Source organism: Lycium barbarum, chromosome 6, assembly GCF_019175385.1.
Source record: "Lycium barbarum isolate Lr01 chromosome 6, ASM1917538v2, whole genome shotgun sequence".
Classification (NCBI taxonomy): Eukaryota; Viridiplantae; Streptophyta; class Magnoliopsida; order Solanales; family Solanaceae; genus Lycium; species Lycium barbarum.
This window is the reverse complement of record NC_083342.1, coordinates 5900355-5919722: the sequence shown is the minus strand read 5'-3', so window position 1 is coordinate 5919722 and position 19368 is coordinate 5900355. Positions and strand designations below refer to the sequence as shown.

General features: G+C 38.4%; 2 pseudogenes; both read right to left on the bottom strand.

Moving 5' to 3' along the window:
• Positions 1-629: 629 nt before the first annotated feature.
• On the bottom strand, positions 630-3240 carry LOC132643726 (flowering time control protein FPA-like; annotated as a pseudogene).
• A 236-nt stretch (positions 3241-3476) lies between these two features.
• On the bottom strand, positions 3477-8370 carry LOC132643725 (flowering time control protein FPA-like; annotated as a pseudogene).
• Positions 8371-19368: the final 10998 nt, after the last annotated feature.

The window sequence follows — 19368 nt, the reverse complement described above, 5'->3', positions numbered from 1 at the left end:
TGTATGTCGAGTTATGTCAAAGAATTTCGAGACCTCTTTTTGATATTTCTTTTAAACCCTTCCATTATATTGAGATGCATGTGCTCAAATTAATTGATGCTGGAAATTTGACCAAACACTCATATGTAAATATCATAATATCTTTCTCAAGATTCTTTTCTTTTCTGGTGCCTATAAAAACAAAAGTTTTTTTTGAGTAATAATACAGATACTTATATAATAAACATTCAAAATATTAAAAACCATAGTAGAGCCCCCATGGGCTAACAATTTGGACTTAGTAGAACTAGGAGGCGCATCGCAAGTAGCAGACGATGCGTTAGACAAAGAACCAAAAGAGTTTCTAGGACTTATGTCATGCAGGACATTTAAGTTTCCAAGACTAGCATCCATATTAGTAGTAAGTACATTGATATTTTACACAAAAGAGGCAGTCCCTTTGTGATCTTGCCACAACTGGTTTTCCACAAAGGGGGGAAGCCGTACTAGGTAGAACACTTTGTTTGTACTGGGCCGGGTAAGAGCTTCCTTAGCCAGTAGGTGCGCGACTGCATTTCCTTGTTTGAAATTATTCCGGATCAGGGAAGCCTTCAAGTGTAGCATTAACAACCTAGCTCAAGGAGATCTTCTCAATGATTGCCTGAGCCTTGCCCACTTTGACTATTTGGGTTTTGCTGGTGTATCTTAGAAAAGAGATTAGCTATGAACATTAGAGTTTCCTGGTAGCATTGGTTCTTGTCAACCTCCGATTCTGATCCCTCTTTCGGTATAGACACATAAAGTGCAGATTGCAACTGCTGCATTTGAGTGAGAGGCCCTATCCCAGAGGCAATAGACAGGCCAGCTTGTAGCTGGGAAATATTAGCACCATAAGTATGGTTGGGCAATGAAACAAAATTGGTTGGTTGTTGAGGAACAAATGAACCAAAATGTCCAAAGGCATTGGTGCCATGAACCTTCCCAGAACAACTCACAACATCTTGATGTCTTCCAACTGAAGCTGCTGATTAACATGGGGCTGGGCTGAGAACTGTGTACCTTAAGAAATGATGGCCGAGGTCAATGTCTGAGGAGGACCTTCTGGTGCTTGCAAGTTGAGGTTATGCTCTTGCATTTGGCTAAAACGAGTGGCTCCTTGAGAATAATGGTTTGGCGTGTTCAAGACTTGCGGATGAGCTTGAAGCTGTGAGAAAATTTGTGTTTGGTAGTTAAACTGGCTACAAAACTGTGCCATGTGATCAACAGCTTGCTGTTCATATCTCCAAGACTGTTGCTGCACTTTTCCAGGTGCAACAACAACATCTGATACATGCATACTAGCAGAAGGTTTTGCAAGCGCGATTGTTCCTTCCACACTTGATAACTTGTTAGCTGGTAGCATCTTTGATAGGGTTGTAATAAGTTCATGTGTTAAAGAGACCCCTGCTTGGGTTGGTGCTACAATATTGCTTTTGTGTACAGGATTCCCGGGGTATACTGTAGTATTACTTGGCTGCAAAGGATTTCTGGGGTATGCATCAGTTAGAGAACCATAGTCAATTGTAGGCTTCAGATCTTCTCGGATAACCTGATTATAGTTCATCTATGAAACCCTTTCCACAAATGGCATTGCATCACACACAACTTGAGAGGATGTTATCCGTGGTGCATCGACATACTGAGGTTGATTGGAGTCTGGTGGCAAGGATGTGCCACTAGGTACATGATATGCAAACTTTAAAATCACCCCATAAAAACGTTCTGGACCAGCAACTTTAAGAACCTTCGTGAGGAAGTCAGAAGGTGGCGCCAAGAACAAGGTTGTTCCATCATCAAATCTTTCCACCCCAGAATGATCTTTGGAACCACTTTTATGTTCAGTCACAAGTTTTTCTTAACTACATTTTTTGCTAGCTCTTTCCGTTTTACTTTATTACAAGTTTATCTGCACGTGCGTTGCACGTTCATGCCAGTCATGTCGAAAAATTGCGAGACCTGTTTTTATAATCTTTGTCTTAACCCCTCCCATTATATTGAGTTGCACGTGCTCACATAAAATTGGTTATACCTTGATCGAGAAAGTACTATTATATTGTTCTTTTAACAAAAAATAATGTATGTAAATAGATATCAAGCAGAATACAAACTCCATTTCAATTTAGTATAAGACAAATAAGTGGATTCTAGCAATTTTCTAATTTTTCTCCAGGCAAAGGTTGTTAATTCCTTTATTAGCTTTGTACCTCCCTAACCAACCTTAAATTCCCTGCTTGATTACAAAGGAAAATGACCAAAAAAACTTACTTTGACCCACACGTGCTTAAAATAAACTGATTTCTACGATTTAACCAAACACATTGTTAAACTCATCTGTAAATGGCACAATATCTTTTTCAAGATTCTCTCCTTTTATGGGTGTCTATAAAATTTAAGGTTTTTCCCCACTTCTACGTTCAATCACAAATGAAGAACAATTTTACTGTTCCTATGCTTCTTCTTTTTGTGTTATTGTTTCTTTCTCTTAACAATCTTAAGTAAAACTCAAATTTTCTATCTAATGAACTTTTATCTTTAATGGACGATCAAAATCTAATCCAGTTTGTGCTGGAAATCGCAACAAGTCTGCTTGCAATAACGTCTTTGATTTATTTCTGCCACCGCCGCCGTCACCCCTATATATGCCAATACACAATTCCCTTATTTCAAGCTATCATAAATTTCCATATCCATATTTTAATCCACCAGCTCCGGTGACATGGTTAGCCGCCTTCCACGAAGCCCCTAACCGAGATGTTGTTACCTACGTTTTCTGCTAGCTCCTACCATTTTATTTATAACTAGTTTATTGACACGTGCGCATTACACGTGTATGTAGAGTTAGGTCAGAGAATTTTGAGACCTCTTTTTGATATTTCTTTTAAACCTTTCCATTATATTGAGATGCATGTGTTAAAATCAAATGATGTTGGTGACTTGACCAAACACTCTCATATGTGAATATCATAATATCTTTCTCAAGATTCTCTTCTTTTGTGGTGCCTATAAAAACAAAAGTTTTTTTTGAGTACTAATATGGATATTTATATAATAAACATTCAAAATATTACAAACCATAGTAGAGCCCTCATGTGCTAACAGTTTGGACTTAGTAGAACTAGGAGGCGCATCACAAGTAGTAGACGATGCGTTAGACATAGAACCAAAAGAGTTTCTAGGACTTATGTCACACAGGACATTTAAGTTTCCAAGACTAGCAAGCATATTAGTAGTAAGAACAATGATATTTTTTAACAAAAGAGGCAGTCCCTTTGTGATATTTCCACAACTGGTTTTCCCCAAATGGGGGAGGCCGTACTAGGTAGAACACTTTATTTATACTGGACTGGGTAACAAGTTCATTAGCTAGTAGGTGCGCGACTGGATTTCCTTTTCTGAAATTATGCCGGATCAGGGATCCTTCAAGTGCAACATTAACAACCTAGCTCAAAGAGATCTTCTCAATGATTGCCTGAGCCTTGCCCACTTTGACTATTTGGTTTCTGCTGGTGTATCTTAGAAAAGTGATTAGCTGCGAATATTAGAGTTTCCTGGTAGCGTTCATTCTTGTCAACCTCCGGTTCTGATCTCTCCTCATGTAAAGACCCATAAAGTGCAGATTGTAACTGTTGCATTTGAGTTGGAAGCCCTATCCCAGAGGCAACAGGCATGCCAGCTTGTGGTTGGGAAACATTAGCACCATGAGTCTGGTTAGGCAATGAAGCAAGATTTGTTGGTTGTTGAGGAACAGATGAACCATAATGTACAAAGGCATCTGTTCCATGAACCCTCCTAGAACCACTCACAGCATCTTGATGTCTTCAAAACTGAAGCTAGCGATCAATAGGGTGCTGGGCTGAGAACTGTGTACCTTGAGAAATGATGGCCGAGGTTGATGTCTGAGGAGGACATTCTGGTGCTTGCAAGTTGAGGTTATGCTCGTGCATTTGGCTAAAACTAGTGGCTCCTTGAGAATAATGGTTTGGTGTGTTCAAGCCTTGCGGATGAGCTTGAAGCTGTGAGAAAATTTGTGTTTGGTTGTTAAACTGGCTACCAAACTGTGCCATGTGATTAGCAGCTTGACCGGGAGCTTGCTGTTCATATCTCCAAGACTGTTGCTGCATTTTTTTCCAGGTGCAACAACAACATCTGATGCAGGCATACCAACAGAAGGTCTTGCAGGCGCGGTTGTTCCTTCCACACTTGATAACTTGTTAGCTGGCAGCATCTTTTCTAGGGTTGCAATAAGTGCAGGTGTTATAGAGACCCCTGCGTGGGTTGGTGCTGCAGTATTGCTTTGGTGTACAAGATTCTCGGGGTATGCTGCAGTATTACTTGGCTGTACAGGATTTCTAGGGTATGCATCAGTTAGAGAACCATAGTCAATTGAAGGCTTCAGATCTTCTCGGATAACCTGATTATAGTTCATCTGTGAAACCCTTTCCACAGATGGCATTGCATCATACGCAGCTTGAGAGGATGTTATTTGTGGTGCATCGACATACAGAGGTTGATTGGACCTTGGTGGCACGGATGAGCCATTGGGTACATGATGTGCAAACTTTAAAACCACCCCATAAAGTTCTGGACCAGCAACTTTCAGAACCTTCTTGAGGAAGTCAGAAGGTGGCACCGAGAACAAGGTTGTTCCATCATCAAATCTTGCCACCCCAGCACGATCTTTGGAACCACTTTTATGTTCAGTCACAAGTTTTTCCTAACTACATTTTCTACTAGCTCCTTCCATTTTATTTTAGTACAAGTTTATCGGCACGCGCGTTGCACGTTCATGCTAGTCATGTCAAAAAATTTTGAGACCTTTTTTTTTTTTTTTATAATTTTTGTCTTTGCCCCTACCATTATATCGAGCTGCACGTGCTCATATAAAATTGGTTATACCTTGATCGAGAAAGTACTATTATATTCTTCTTTTAACAAAAATAATGTACGTAAGTAGATATCAAGCATAATACAAACTCCATTTCAATTTAGTATAAAACAAATAATTGGATTCTAGCATTTTGCTAATTTATCTCCAAGCAAAAGGCTATTAATGCCTTTATTAGCTTCGTATCTCCCTAACCAACCTTAAAATCCTTGCTTGATTAAAAAGAAAAATGACCACAAAACCTTAGCTTTGACCCACACCTGCTTAAAATAAACTGATTTCGACTACATGACCAAACACACTGTTAAACTCATCCGTAAATGGCATAATCTCTTTCTCAAGATTCTCTCGTTTTATGGGTGTCTATAAAAGCCAAGGTTTTTCCCCACTTCTACGTTCAATCACAAATGAAGAACAATTTTACTGTTCCTCTACTTCTTCTTTTTGTGTTATTGTTTCTTTCTCTTAAAAATCTTGTGTACAACTCAAATTTTCTAGATCAAGAACTTTTTATCTTTAATGGAATATCCAAATCTAATCCAGTTCGTGCTGGAAATCGCAACAAGTCTGCTCCCAATAACGTCTTTGATTTATTTCTGCCACCACCGCCGTCACCTCAACATATGCCAATACACAATTCCCTTATTTCAAGTTATCATAAGTTTCCATATCTATATTTTCATCCACCAGCTCCCGCGACATGGTTAGCCGTTGTCCACGAAGCTTCTAACCGAGATGTTGTCACACCCTATTTTAACCGAGTCAAAGCGGAGTACAACATATTGGTGATTCCTATATTATTCAGCTTAAGGAGTTACCACATGATTATTTTAACGGTGAATTAGGACACCTAATTATTAACTAGATAAATGCTTAAAATAAGCTCCATTTTTAAGGTCTACTTAACTTAATGATTCTAGGTAAGGGTTCTAGTTATCCTAAAGGAAAAGAGTTAAAACATCCTTTAAGATCCATTAACTACGGTTACTGGCCAAACTTAGGTTAATCAAACATATGTGAAAGACATGAAATATAGTACTTTTTAAATGCAGAAATATAATTAACCAGTCGAACGATGTATGTACAGCAACATTTGGACTTTTAAAACAAGAACTTTTAATCACACTGGTTTTAGCTTTAGCAGTTTAAACTAAAAAATCAATGAACGTTACTTTAAAGTCCAAAATAACTACTTTAAATTTTAGGCCAAAAGGCCAAAGATAGCTGAAAAATTCTATAAACAAGACCATTTTCATACGTAGATTTGAAAATTCCAAAATAAGTTTCGAGGTGAACTTTGAACAAAAATTGTCCAGATTCCAAAGGATGTTAAAATCTCATTCTACTTGGAAGATGGCTTAGCTGTAAACTCAAATTAGTTTACTCAATAGTTGATTTTGATTTGCAAGAAATGAACCAAGGTCAAGATAAAAACGGGTTCTCTGCTTCCACAAAAATGTATACTTAGCAGCTTATGAAACTCTTAGTCATAAAAATTGAAGTTGAATGATTGAGGAAGTGAGCTCAATTTAGGTTCGTGAATAATACTCCTTTCAAGACTTCAGTAAAATGATATCCCAACTACCCCTCTAAAGCTAAAGCGTTCTAACTTCTAAGGCTAATACTCCTAAATAAATGAGATAAACAATCACAAATTAAGAGAAAAACAAGACAGTTAATCATAAGAGGAAGAAATAAAAATGCAGCAGCCATTCTCCTCTTCTACCTTCCTTTTTGTTGGTTATGGTTGGACATTTCTCAAGAGAGGAAGAAGAGTGAATGAAGACACGGATGTGGGTTCGAGATTTATTCTCGCTTCCCTTTCTTTTTCTATTCAGATGCATTTTGAGGGGACAAGAGGCGCCACTGGAGATGTAAGTGCAAGTCTAGCGGTGGCATATCGGCGTCGTTGAGTCTCAAAGAGAAACTATTCGAATCCGGTGATCATGCAAAAAATTAAAAGAAGATGGGATTAGAAAAGATAACCAAATTCAAGACATATGAAGATGAAATATATGGAACAAGGATAATGTTATCTTCTGGTTTAGCTAGAAACACTAAGCATTTCATATGGCAAGAACATTAAGTATATATTTTAGAAATCTCAAATGAACAAGCATATTTTTACAAGTAATTTTCGCTTAAAAATGTTTATATCTTTAAATATCTTCCCCGACTTAACAAAAAATGGATATAACAGATCACATTTGTCAGTAAAAACCCAAAAGGAAATTCGAATTCAGTGGCTGAATTTATTCTAAAACAGGCACATGAACAAGGTCCTATAGGCATGATTGTAATACAAGCAAACAACACAAGTCATGATCTTTTAAAACAACGTGAGTTAAGAAGAAAAAGCACATGATTTTATAAATATATGATCCCTAAAACCATGATCTCTAAATGAAGGACAATATCTTGAAACTAAACATCATCAAGAACTAACTAAAGACATGTTGGATGTCCATTCTTCATGGTATTTAAAACCAAAAGCAACAAGAAACAACAGCTAATGTTACGACCATCAGAGAATTTATTCATCTAAGTAGTTTACTCAGCCTATTCGATCAACACACACTAACCGATGCACAATCCCTTCATAATTTCTGTACACAAATGATAAGACAAAGTACATTCTATGTTTTGATGATTGTCAAACTGCTGAAGAAATAAAGAGAGACGTGGTTCGCTAGTTGCTCCTTTTGTACATCGTACAATCAACAACAACAACTGTAAAGATGCACTGCCAACTGTACAACTGTACAACAGTGCTGCGGCCCATGCCTTAAGTCAAACATGGGATGAGTGGTCTCTATCTCACCCACACGTTTCCCCAATGTATATACAACTTGTTCCAACATATTGTGCATCACTTGAAAACCTAAACCATCTTGTGCAAATCCTTGCCGCCACAAGTTCTTAAGTGCTCTCAAGAACAAAGCCACTTACAAGCTGAAGAACCTAATCCAGGCACCAAATTATATCTATGTTCTTTAGGTTGTTGTGAGTCTTTTTTCATTTGTTCTTTAAACTGTAAACCTACTCTTCTTTCAAGAAGCTGTTGTAGGTAGCTTAACTTCTCAGTAGTTGTTAGGCAATTTACCTATTCAAACTATTGAGTGGTACCCTTGGCTAGAGTTAGTCAAGTGTATTAGTTGGTTTGGCTAGAGTTGGTCAAACGTGGTTGTGTGCTTGGCTAAGGGTAGTCAAGAGTTGTAGCTTACAATAGGTGTATTGTAAGGGTGAGGGATTTATGTGAGTTAAATTCCTAGATTGCAAGAGGTTGTAATATGAAGTTGCTCAGTGTAGTGAAGTGAAATCCTACGTGGTAGGTCGTGGTTTTTAATCTCTTTACCAAGGAGTTTTCCATGGTGAAATCTTGTGTTATTTACCTACTGCACTGTCTGAGAGAACTGGTAGACAACCAGGTCTCTCCATGTACTATTTGGTGGAGGTACTGCTATCATCAATTAGTATCAGAGCAGGTACTTTCTAAAAGGTTAACACCTAGAAAGAATATGTGAAATGGCAGCCCCACCAAACTTGGAAGAAGGTCAATCATCCACTAGACCACCCAGATTCAACGGAAAATATTATGGGTTGTGGAAGACTAGGATGCACGACTTCATTATGGTTGAAAACTCAGAGCTGTGGGACATCATTTGTGATGGTCCTCATGTCCCTGTAATAAAAAAAGATGAAGCTAGCTTGGTAACCACTCCAAAAACAAGGAAAGAATACATTGAGGCAGACAGGAAGGCTGTGGAGAAGAACTATAAAGCAAAGAAGATTCTTGTCTGTGGTATAGGAGAAAATGAGTACAATCGAATTTCATCATGTACAACTACTAAGGAGATCTGGGAAGCTCTCCAAACTGCCCATGAAGGAACAACTCAAGTAAAAAACTCCAAGATTGACATGCTCACTAGAGAGTATGAGCTGTTCAAAATGAAAGAGGACGGATCTATCCATGTCATGCACACTAGATTCACCTCTATAATCAATGAACTCAACTCTCTAGGAGAGGTCATCACAGCTACCAAACTGGTAAGGAAGCTACTCTGAGTTTTGCTTGATTCTTGGGACAACAAACTAAATGCCATCTATAAAGCAAAAGATCTCACTAAGCTGACTGTTGATGAACTAATAGGAAATCTCAAGACATATAAGATAAATATGACCTTGAAGAAGGTAGAAAAGAAAGAAGTAAAGAAAGAAAGAAATCTGGTTCTTAAAGCTGCCAGAGGAGATTCAAGTGACGATGAATCTGAAATGGCCTACCTTACGCGGAGATTTCATAAGATAATCAAGAAGAATGGTGGATTCACCAAGACAGGAAGCTCCAACAAACTTCGGAGAAAACGACAACTACTGTCACAAATGTGGGAAACCTGGTCACTTCATGAAAGATTGTCCTCAAAACAAGCAGGACAATTATGACAGGACTGCCAGAAGGAACCAGGTTCCCGATAGGAGATTCAAAAGATGAGAAGTTGCTGACAACCTGGTGAAGCAAGCGCTTGCTGCATGGGGAGATTCCTCTAGTGAATTTGAAGATGAAAATGACCAATGAGACACATCAATGATGGCCATTGAAGATGAAACAACTAAAAATGAGTCAATATTTGCACTTATGGCTGAGTCTGACATGGATGATGATGATGATAAGGATAAGGAGGGAAACATTCTTGATATAAACAAAAACTTGAAAGCTTACTCTCAAAGAAAAATGATATCACTATCAAGCATGCTAATTGATGCGTATCATGTTCTGGTTGCTGAGAAGGGTGAGCTAAATCAAATAATTGATGAGATAGTGCAAGAAAAGGATGACCTGTGTATATCCTCTGCAGAAATAAAGAAACAAATCTATGAGACAAATCAACAAAACATCTTGTTGGAAAGTCAAGTGAGAGAAGGCGTGAAAGTGTCTTTCAGGGGAAAAGGTGAAGGAAGTGAAACTCTTCTAGTGGTTGAAAATGAGTTAAAGATAGCAAAACTAAGCCTAATCTTTGAGATTGAGAAGAATGAGCTATTGGAAAAGGATTTGAAAAGGGTAAAGTTTTATCTTGACAAACCTCTCAAGTGGACCTGGTCCTCTGATGTGATTACTTCCATGTAAAAGAGTAAAAGAGATGTTAAAGAAGGGCTTGGCTTTGAAGAAGAGAAAATACCCTACAATCCACACAACAATTATGTCTCCACAACTAAAAATTGGTTGTGCACTCACTGTGGGAAAGCAGGACACTACAAGGAGGCATGTAAACCAAGGATTAAGTCTCTTCAGTGGAACGAGAATTTTGTCAAAAAGGGAGTTAGTGTCACGCCCTGAATCTGGGCCAGGACGTAACACGACACCCGGTTCCTGACTAAATGTGAACGAGCGCACCATCTGGCTGGCTGAACAACATGTGATATCAAAACATGACTGAATTATAAAATAATGCTAACACATGCTGATTAACTAAAAGTCTGACTGAAATATCATAATGCGAAAATACTTAGACAATCTGAACATATCTGAAAGTAGCCAACACGGCTAAACCAAAACAACTGACAAACTGAGTATAACAGTCTACAAGGCTAACATAACAAATATCTGATCGTCTGGGCTGTGTCTATGAAGCCTCTAAGAATACAGAATAATAGAGCTGTCTATAAACTGAAATAACTGGATAGCTGGCAACGCCCCGAAGGAATTTGGGGCTCACCAGTAGCTGATACGTGCACTCCTAAATAGCTGAGTCGTCAACCTATATATCGTTGCCTACATCGCGAGATGCAGACCCCAAGCAATAAAAAAGGGACATCAACACATTTGAATTGTACTGGTATGTAAAGCAACTGAAGCAATAAAGTATTGAAACTGAAACTGAAACTGATAACTGTAACTGTAATAGCAAGGAAGTAGAGATATGAATACTCCCTGCTCTGTATCTGAATCATTTGTATTATCTGTGTTTGTATATGTGGGGCCTCGACCTAATAATAAATGCACGCTATAGCCTCGACCTAGTAGTACGTCAGTCAATGGCCTCGGCCATTTATACGTATACACAAGGCTGTGCTGTGCCCTTGGGCAAAATCACATATGTTTTATTATGGTTAATTAATAAGGACTGAGACCATAATAACAATGAACAATGCTGAACTGAAATAGACATGCTGGACTGAATTGAAAACACTGACTGTTTCTGAGCATACTGAATTTCTAGACTGAGACTCATGTGGTAACAATACATAAGTCTATAAAGATTATGTGCTGAGTTCATGATATTCAAATTGACAACCATGAACGAATTCTGTAACTGCAACCCTAGAAGATAACAGTTCTACAACATATCATGAAACTAGGGCTAAACTGTATTTTGAGTCAAATTACTGACAAGTATGAAGAATGAGGCGTAGGGAGAATCATGAACATTCCCTAACGTAGATAGTTAGCCTCATATACCTTAATTCTAGCCTTTGAGCGTAATACAACGTTCTTCAACCCTTTAAACTTTGATTTATATCAATACAAGTCAAAGGGATTCTATATTGGCAATAATATACATGCTTTAGTCATCTAAGCATTTTATCAAACACTTGGTGGGCATAAAGCTCCACAATCTCCATTAATGGTGTTTCTTCACCCAATTCCCATTCTATTACTTCTAGGTGATTCTACAATCTCAATTTGATGAAAGTAACATCATTCTTCATCACCCATATGACTACAACAATCCTAAGTTAATAATCCAAAACCCTAGCATAGTTCATATGATGCTCTCTATCAAACCCATTTTCGATTCTCCCAAGAACTCATCAATTCACAACTATAAGTGATTAGAGAGTAGAAGTATTAACTTTTTGAAGTTCAATCCTCTTGAATTCGGATTCTAGTGTTCCTTTGTCCAAGACGAAGATTCAATCGATAATCTATGGAATAGATTGGGATTCTAGCGTTAATCTTTGTTAGATCAATGTAATAATCATTAGGGTTTGAGTAGGAACTCACCTCTTATGCTTTGTGGAAGCCCTAGAGTGTTTCTTTCCAAAAAGACGGTTTAGAAAGAAGTGGGAAAAGTTTTTCGGAGTTGGGTACATATAAAATTCAAAAAGGACGTTTCAGGCATAATTTGGCCTGGTGCGTCGCCCAAGGTGTGGCACTAGGCCTATACTACAGGCCTTGATGAAAATTACATTTTTTTTTGCAAATTTTGGCTTGGGGCGGCGCCCTAGGCCATTCTAAAAATGTTCGGTAGAAAGGGTATAACCCCTAGCATAAAACTCCGTTTTGGCTCCATAATATACCGTTGGAAAGATATTTCAAAGGGATACAACTTTAATGTTTTAAGGTTTCTCCAATTGCCAGCGGATATTCATGAAATTGGAATGGAAGGAAGACGTATCGAAAATTTAGCCGATTCTATCGAATATGAGCACCCCTGTATTAGCTATTTTGAGACAATCATATCTCCTTGATCCGGACTCTGATTGGCCCGATCCTTATATGCATGGAAAGGTATTTCTATGTACTACAACTTTCATTGAAGAACCGTTTCCAAATTCCCAACGAATCAAGGTATTATGGTTGCCCGAAATAGGCCCCTCAGCCACTTTTGGAACACGCTCAAACCTTTAAATTTCGTCTGAAACTCTAACGATTCGGGTATAACTTTTGTTTTAAGATACGAGGTGTTACAGTTGGAATAGGAGGAGATGGTCCTCAGAAGAAAGGTTCTCAGAAAAAAATGGAAGGAACAGGTCCTCAAAAGAAAGTATCTCAAAAAGGGAGAATAAATGTGCTACCTATGTGGGCTAAAAGGAGCTTGATTCATCCTTTTTACAATTATAAGGGACCCAAACTTGTATGGATTCCCAAAACCAATCTGTAATATTGCCTACAGTCTGGAGAGGATGAAAAGACACTGCTAATTTAGTTGATTGGTCGTGACAACTCTTAGTTACAAAAAAAAAAAAAAAATCTCCCCTTGAAGCCTTCATAGGAGGGTGTGCGCCGTTGGTGACAAAAAGGAAGAACTGAAGTTTGGGAGTGTCGAAATCAAAGAACCAGGTATATATGCATGACAAAATCAGGAGAGTGTAAGCACAAGCAATGTCTCACAGTTTAAAGTTTTAGCTTGATACACTCAAGAATTTGTCTAGGGACATGGTCTCTGTGACTCAGGTTAGTAATCCTTTCAGCGCTAATGTATGTGTTTGAACTGCAAAATATGTTAATCAAGTCATACTCCTTTTACCAAAATAACTTTCAAAATAACGTCTCCGATGAATCATTACCTCTCTCCTAAACCGATCCGTTCCCTTTTGTTGCACCCCTTCTAAAACATCGCCTATGCTACTTTTAAAAACATCTTTCTTGTCTCTCTCTCCATTTACTAAAATCCTCAGACCGTTAGCCTTTCTCTTTAACCATCTCTCATACACAAATCTGTTTGAACCTCTCTACATTTCCCTCCTGTTACTAAGTGTTGCTTCGTGTCATCAACCCTTTCCAAACCAAAGCAAAATGGACTCAAATCCTTCATCCTCAAATTTCTTATCCTCATCTGACCAAATTACAAATGAATCCTCCCCGAAATCTCTAACACATGGTGTCACGACCCAACCGGAGGGCTGTGACAGTCACCCGGAGCTAACCTACCTAGCACCTCCTGACATATATCTCATAATCATATCTAGGTGGGCCACATGGCTAACTCATAAATATCATAAACTGTAAGAGACACAAGTTCAATAAATATACACATGTCTATATAATCACCATCAACTATGCCCATAAGTACAAGCCGACAAGGCTGCCAAAAATGATATACAAACTATGAACCAATAAAGTTATAGAGCATCTAAATATATACGTTTATCTACGAGCCTCTACATGGAGTGGGTAACATCATAAAGACGGGACAGGACCCCGCCATGCCCATATATGTACACAAAAGAATAATACCAGCTGTACTGCAGCTCCGAAACAAATGGAGCGCTCCTGAACAGTCATTGATGAAGCAGCCTAGGGGTCTAGTTCGTCTCCCTGTCTACATGCTGGCATGAACGCAGCGTCCACAAACAAAAGAACGTCAGTACGAATAATGTACCGAGTATGTAAAGCATGAGTAACAAAATAATAAAGATATGAAGATAAGATAAGATAAAGAGATCAATCTGTACCTCTGAATGCCTTTTAAGGCAGATGTCATGCGTGCTTAGATTATTTAAAAAAACATTTTCATACATACATATATAGTATCCTGCCCGACCATTTAGGTTCGGTGTTATCATCATCATCTCGCGTCCGGGTTAACATCATAACCTGCCCACTGCAGTGGTGTACACATCTACGTGCCTGCCCGACCAATTATAGCGCGACGCGGTATGAGAAAATACATACATATATATAAAGCATGCATGAGAGCTCAAATAAAATGTTACAACTCTACCGAAGTGACGTAAGGTCGGTAAATCTCCAATTTCTATTATGGAATCATCATCATCGCTATATCTCACCTTGAAGGAATAATTACCATAAGATTAGATGAACAACAATGAATAAAGTCAATACTCATAGGAGAAAGATCAATAATTATGGGACAACTGTCAATAATATCATATGAACCTCAAGAATCACAAGCTTTAGCATTTCTAGAAATGGAGTCATCATAGAGGACATTTGCATGTATGTTCGTATCAAACTGATCATGCCATAAGCAGGAAAGGGTTAGACTTAACATATCTTTTCGTCTCCTTAACTGCTTAACGTTCTCTTCCCAATATCGCAACTCTACATTCAAGAGAATTCGTACTAGAGTTAAGTCTTGAAAACACTCATAAGTTCAAACTAGAGTAATTATTGAGCTAGCGGAATTTGGGCAGCATTTCCCCTATTTTGTATACTTCCACCAAATTCCAAAACAACTCCCAATAAAAAATAACAACATCAAAAATACCATAATTAATAGATTTAATTCAACTTAGGCTTAAGTAAATCCAAAATCCCCTTTCAAAATCAACTAATAGTCATCAACTTCCACTTGATACTTTGTGACCTCCCTACTATGATTCCTTTCCCTTTCAAGACTTGTTAAACCTTTAAACCAATTCAATCATATAAATAAGATGAATAAAATACCTTATAACAGAAGAACTTCACCTCACTCAACTCCTTCCAAGACCAAGTTCATCACAACATTGAATAGAAGCAAGAATAATCGTCTTCCATGGATTATCTTGAGGTTTTAATGTTTGATCTTCTATTTTGATAGTGTGGAAGGTTTTGAAATGTTGGAGAACCTTATAGAACTCTCTAATAATGTGGGGAGATAAGTGTGGAAGGTGGATATGAGAAATGGGATCTTTTGGATATTAAAAAGGGCTGAAAACCGGCCCACCGCCCCGTGATGCGGGGAGTACACGGCACCACAAACTTATATGTGGCCGCATACTCCCTCCACAACATGGGGGTGGTTTCGGGCAGTGATACCAGCCATAATAGCAAGTTCGCGGCCAGTTTGCTTCACAACAAACTTAGTTTGCGACCGCATACTGCCCCAAAATTCCAATTTTTCACGAAAATGCGTTCTTTTCGATTCGTTTGACCTCCAATACTTCTGGGACCTTCTTGGTACTTGTATAAAACTTCATTAACCATATAAGGATCCATATAAATCCCCCTCAAGGTGATTATAAGCACTGTATAGCTCAATGACACGAAATCTTCCCAAAAACATGACACCAATCCTAACCTTCAACGAACTTACTTCCGCCGATTCATTCAACTCTGAACCTTAAGGTACATACTTAAAATTATTAGATACCCTCCTCAACCTTATAAAGGCTTCATGTCCACTTTGGGCTTACGTTAGTTTACTTATAATGCAAACGACGCGAAATTTTCCAAGGTGTAACATCTGGTCCCTCTGAAACCCATAAGCATAGGATGACAAGGAAATTCACGTCATTTTCTACCATTTTCAGTCAAAATGAGCAATGCAATTGAACTGAGAGTTAGAAAATAAAAAAAGTGGGAAAGAAAGAGAGAAGCCGTGCCATTGAAAAGCACAGTGATGAGGAAGAAGAGGACAATGAAACCGTGCCATTGAGAAGAAATTTTAAGAAAAAGGTGGTGGGTAAGATATAAAGCTCTCTTAATCTTAAGTCTGAAGGTGACGAGAGTGAAAAATTGGGTAATGAAAGTTGAAGGGAGAAGGAAGGAGAGGATCAGGATATTCAATCCTCTTCCCAAAAGAAGAGAAAAGTGAGTATCAATGAGAAACCAGGTTCCTCCAAAAGTCAAAAAGGAAAAGAGAACTTGCCATAACAAAAGGTTGTTTTTGGAAGAATCTTTGATATCAACCTACGCGAGAAATCTGGCATGAAAGAATTAATAGAGATGGTGAAATTTCAAAGATGGATTCATCTCTTCACTCCACCAACACCTAGCGTATATGAAGCAAAAGTGACTGAACGTATAGTAGCCTGCTCAAAATTGATGATGGTGCTCTGGCTCTATCAGTAAATGGAACCGAGTTTGTGCTGATTGAGTCAGTACTTGCAGAAATTTTAGGAGTAAAGACAAATGGAGTGAGAGCCGTAACAGGGAAGGGATCCACTGGCTTCAAAAAGGTCATCGTCAAAGTAGCAAGGTCTGCTACAAAAGCGAGTCTCTACAAAAATGAGCTTAAGCCTGAGCACTAACTGGTCTTTAAATTCGTCAACAAGTGCTCTTGCCAAGAGTGGTGGAATGCTCTACCGTCACCTTGGCAGACCTGGTCCTCATGGAAGCTCTAATCTCTTTTGAACCAGTCAACCTATCAGCCATCATGATTGAGCGAATGATAAAAGTGGCAAGGACTGTGCAAGGGAAACATGGTCTCCCTTATGGTTTTTTTCTAACAAAGGTACTTGTACACTTCAAAGTGAGAACTGGAACAGCCTCTCTAGGAACAAAGGGGCACATGTTCTCTATAGCTACTTTGGAAGACTGTGGATATGCGACCAAAGTAGCAGGTAGTGCCAGCCCTTCCACCATCTCAATCTTAATTGAAGCTCAAGAAGCGACAAATGCAGAGATTCAATAGCTTAAGGCAGAAATGCCCTTCTAAAAGCAATATTGCCTGAATAAATAGAAGCACCAGGTTCTGGTACGGAACCAGCAACAGAAATTGAAAATCCCTAAACCATCCCAATAATCCTCCCTAGTCCATGTCTTTTCAAACATGCCCTTTTTTTTGCTTAGATTCTATACTTGTTGGCTTGTCGTGACTTTTGGTACATTTGTAGATCAAATCAATATAATTGCGTACTGAATTGATTACTATCCTCTTTGCTAATATCTATTGGGAAAGTTACTTTGTCTTTGTGTTTTATTGCTGCTGTATCTTAATTACTTTTCGATGATGCCAAAAGGGGGAAGTGTGTGGTTGTAGCGATGAATTAGCAATGCTGTGATCAAAAGGGGAGAAGAACTGCAAAAGTGGTTTAGCAATGATTAGCAATGCTGTGATTAAAAGGGGGGCGGGCTGAAATTAAGGGGATTGCTTTGTGTGCACCACACTGATGAGTGATTTGGTCCTCTAGTCTGTGTTTGCATCATGTTGCTAAGATGTATTATGCTTTAAAATTGGTCTATGTCCCAGGTGGAACAAGTAGGACTTAATTCAGGGTGAACATTGTGTCAAAGCTTGTCATCATCAAAAACGGAAAAATTTATAAGACAAAGTACATTCTATGTTTTGATAATTGTCAAACTGCTGAAGAAATAGAAAGAGACCTGGTTCGCTGTCTGGTCCTTCTGTACGTCGTACAATAGATATAAACAACTGTAAAGATGCACTGCCAACTGTATAGTAGTGCTGTGGCCCATGCCTGAAGTCAAACATAGGATGAGTTGTCTCTATCTCACCCACATGTTCCCCAATATATATACAACTTGTTCCAACATATTTTGCATTACTTGAAGACCTAAACCATCTTGTGCAAATCCTTGCCGCCACAAGTTCTCAAGTGCTCTTAAGAAAAAAGCCACTTGCATGCTAAAGAACCTGATCTAGACACCAGATTATGTCTATGTTCTTTAGGTTGTTGTGAGTCTTTGTTCATTTGTTCTTTAAACTTTAAACGTACTCTTCTTTCAAGAAGCTGTTGTAGGTAGCTTAAATTCTCAGTAGTTGTTAGGAAATTTACCTATTCAATCTATTGAGTGGTACCCTTGTCTAGAGTTAGTTTCAAGTGTATTACTTGGTTTGGCTAGAGTTTGTCAAATGTGGTTGTGTGCTTGGCTAAGGGTAGTCAAGAGTTGTAGCTTATAATAGGTGTATTGTAAGGGCGAGGGATTTATGTGAGTTAAATTCCTAGATTGCAAGAGGTTGTAATATGAAGTTTCTCAATGTAGTGAAGTGAAATCCTACGTGGTTGGTCGTGGTTTTTAATCCCTTGAGCAAGGAGTTTTTCACGGTAAAATCTTGTGTTATTTACCTACCGCACTGTCTAAGCGAAGTGATCGACAACTAGGTCTCTCCATATATTGTTTGGTGGACGCACTGCTATCATCAACAAACAAACTTTAAAATCATGTTTTCTACATGGAAACTAATTAGTAAAGTTTAAGTCACATATCCGAATAAACAAACATTTGTTAAAACCAAAACACAATAAACGGGGGGTGGGGGGGGGGGGGGTTGAAGAAATTTAAAGTTACGGACCTTGTTGCGGTGCAACGAACTGGGGCATCGGCTTCGACTACTCGAATCTCCGGCTTAAGACCGAAGCGACATGACCAGAAACAAAGAAAAGCTCTTACCATCTAAGAACAAACAGAGATAGAAAAAAATCGTAAAGCCGAAGATATATTCGAGCATAAGAAAATGAGAGAGCAGTAGCTTTCAAGGTGTAGGAGATGCTTAAAAGGTAAAAGATGGTGTCTTCAAAACTGGTTTAATTTGATAATGGCGACTGCTAAGAGCTTGCTGTAAAAGGGATGAGCTGTGGCCAAAATCCCCCCTTCAACTAAACTCCAAATGCTAGTATTTATAGGTTGACATTGGAGCCTAAGAAAGTTTAAATTTTGAATACAAAATCGACAATGAAATCTTCTTTGCCGTAAACAAAAGATTTTGTCATGAAAAATAGAGAAGAGCCATTTGGGAAGCAGAAAATGATTGAAGAAGATGAGAGAAGTCAAAAGGCTATGAGGGGGAGAAAGAATAGGGTCTGCTGGCTACTAGGAGGAAAAATGAAGGAAAGAGGAGCAAGGAGATGATTTTTCTTCAGAAATTAACTTCTTGTGGGGTATGTACTAAAGTCTGGGTAAATATTTCTTACTTGAAAAGAGGAAGATTAAGTGGGAATGTGCATGAAATTATTTGGGCACGTGAGAGGGGAGGTTGAATAGCAAATTAATACTAATCATGTCTAGACAGATTTAGGCTTTTTTTAAAAGTCCTTTCTTCCCTAGTATTTCCTTT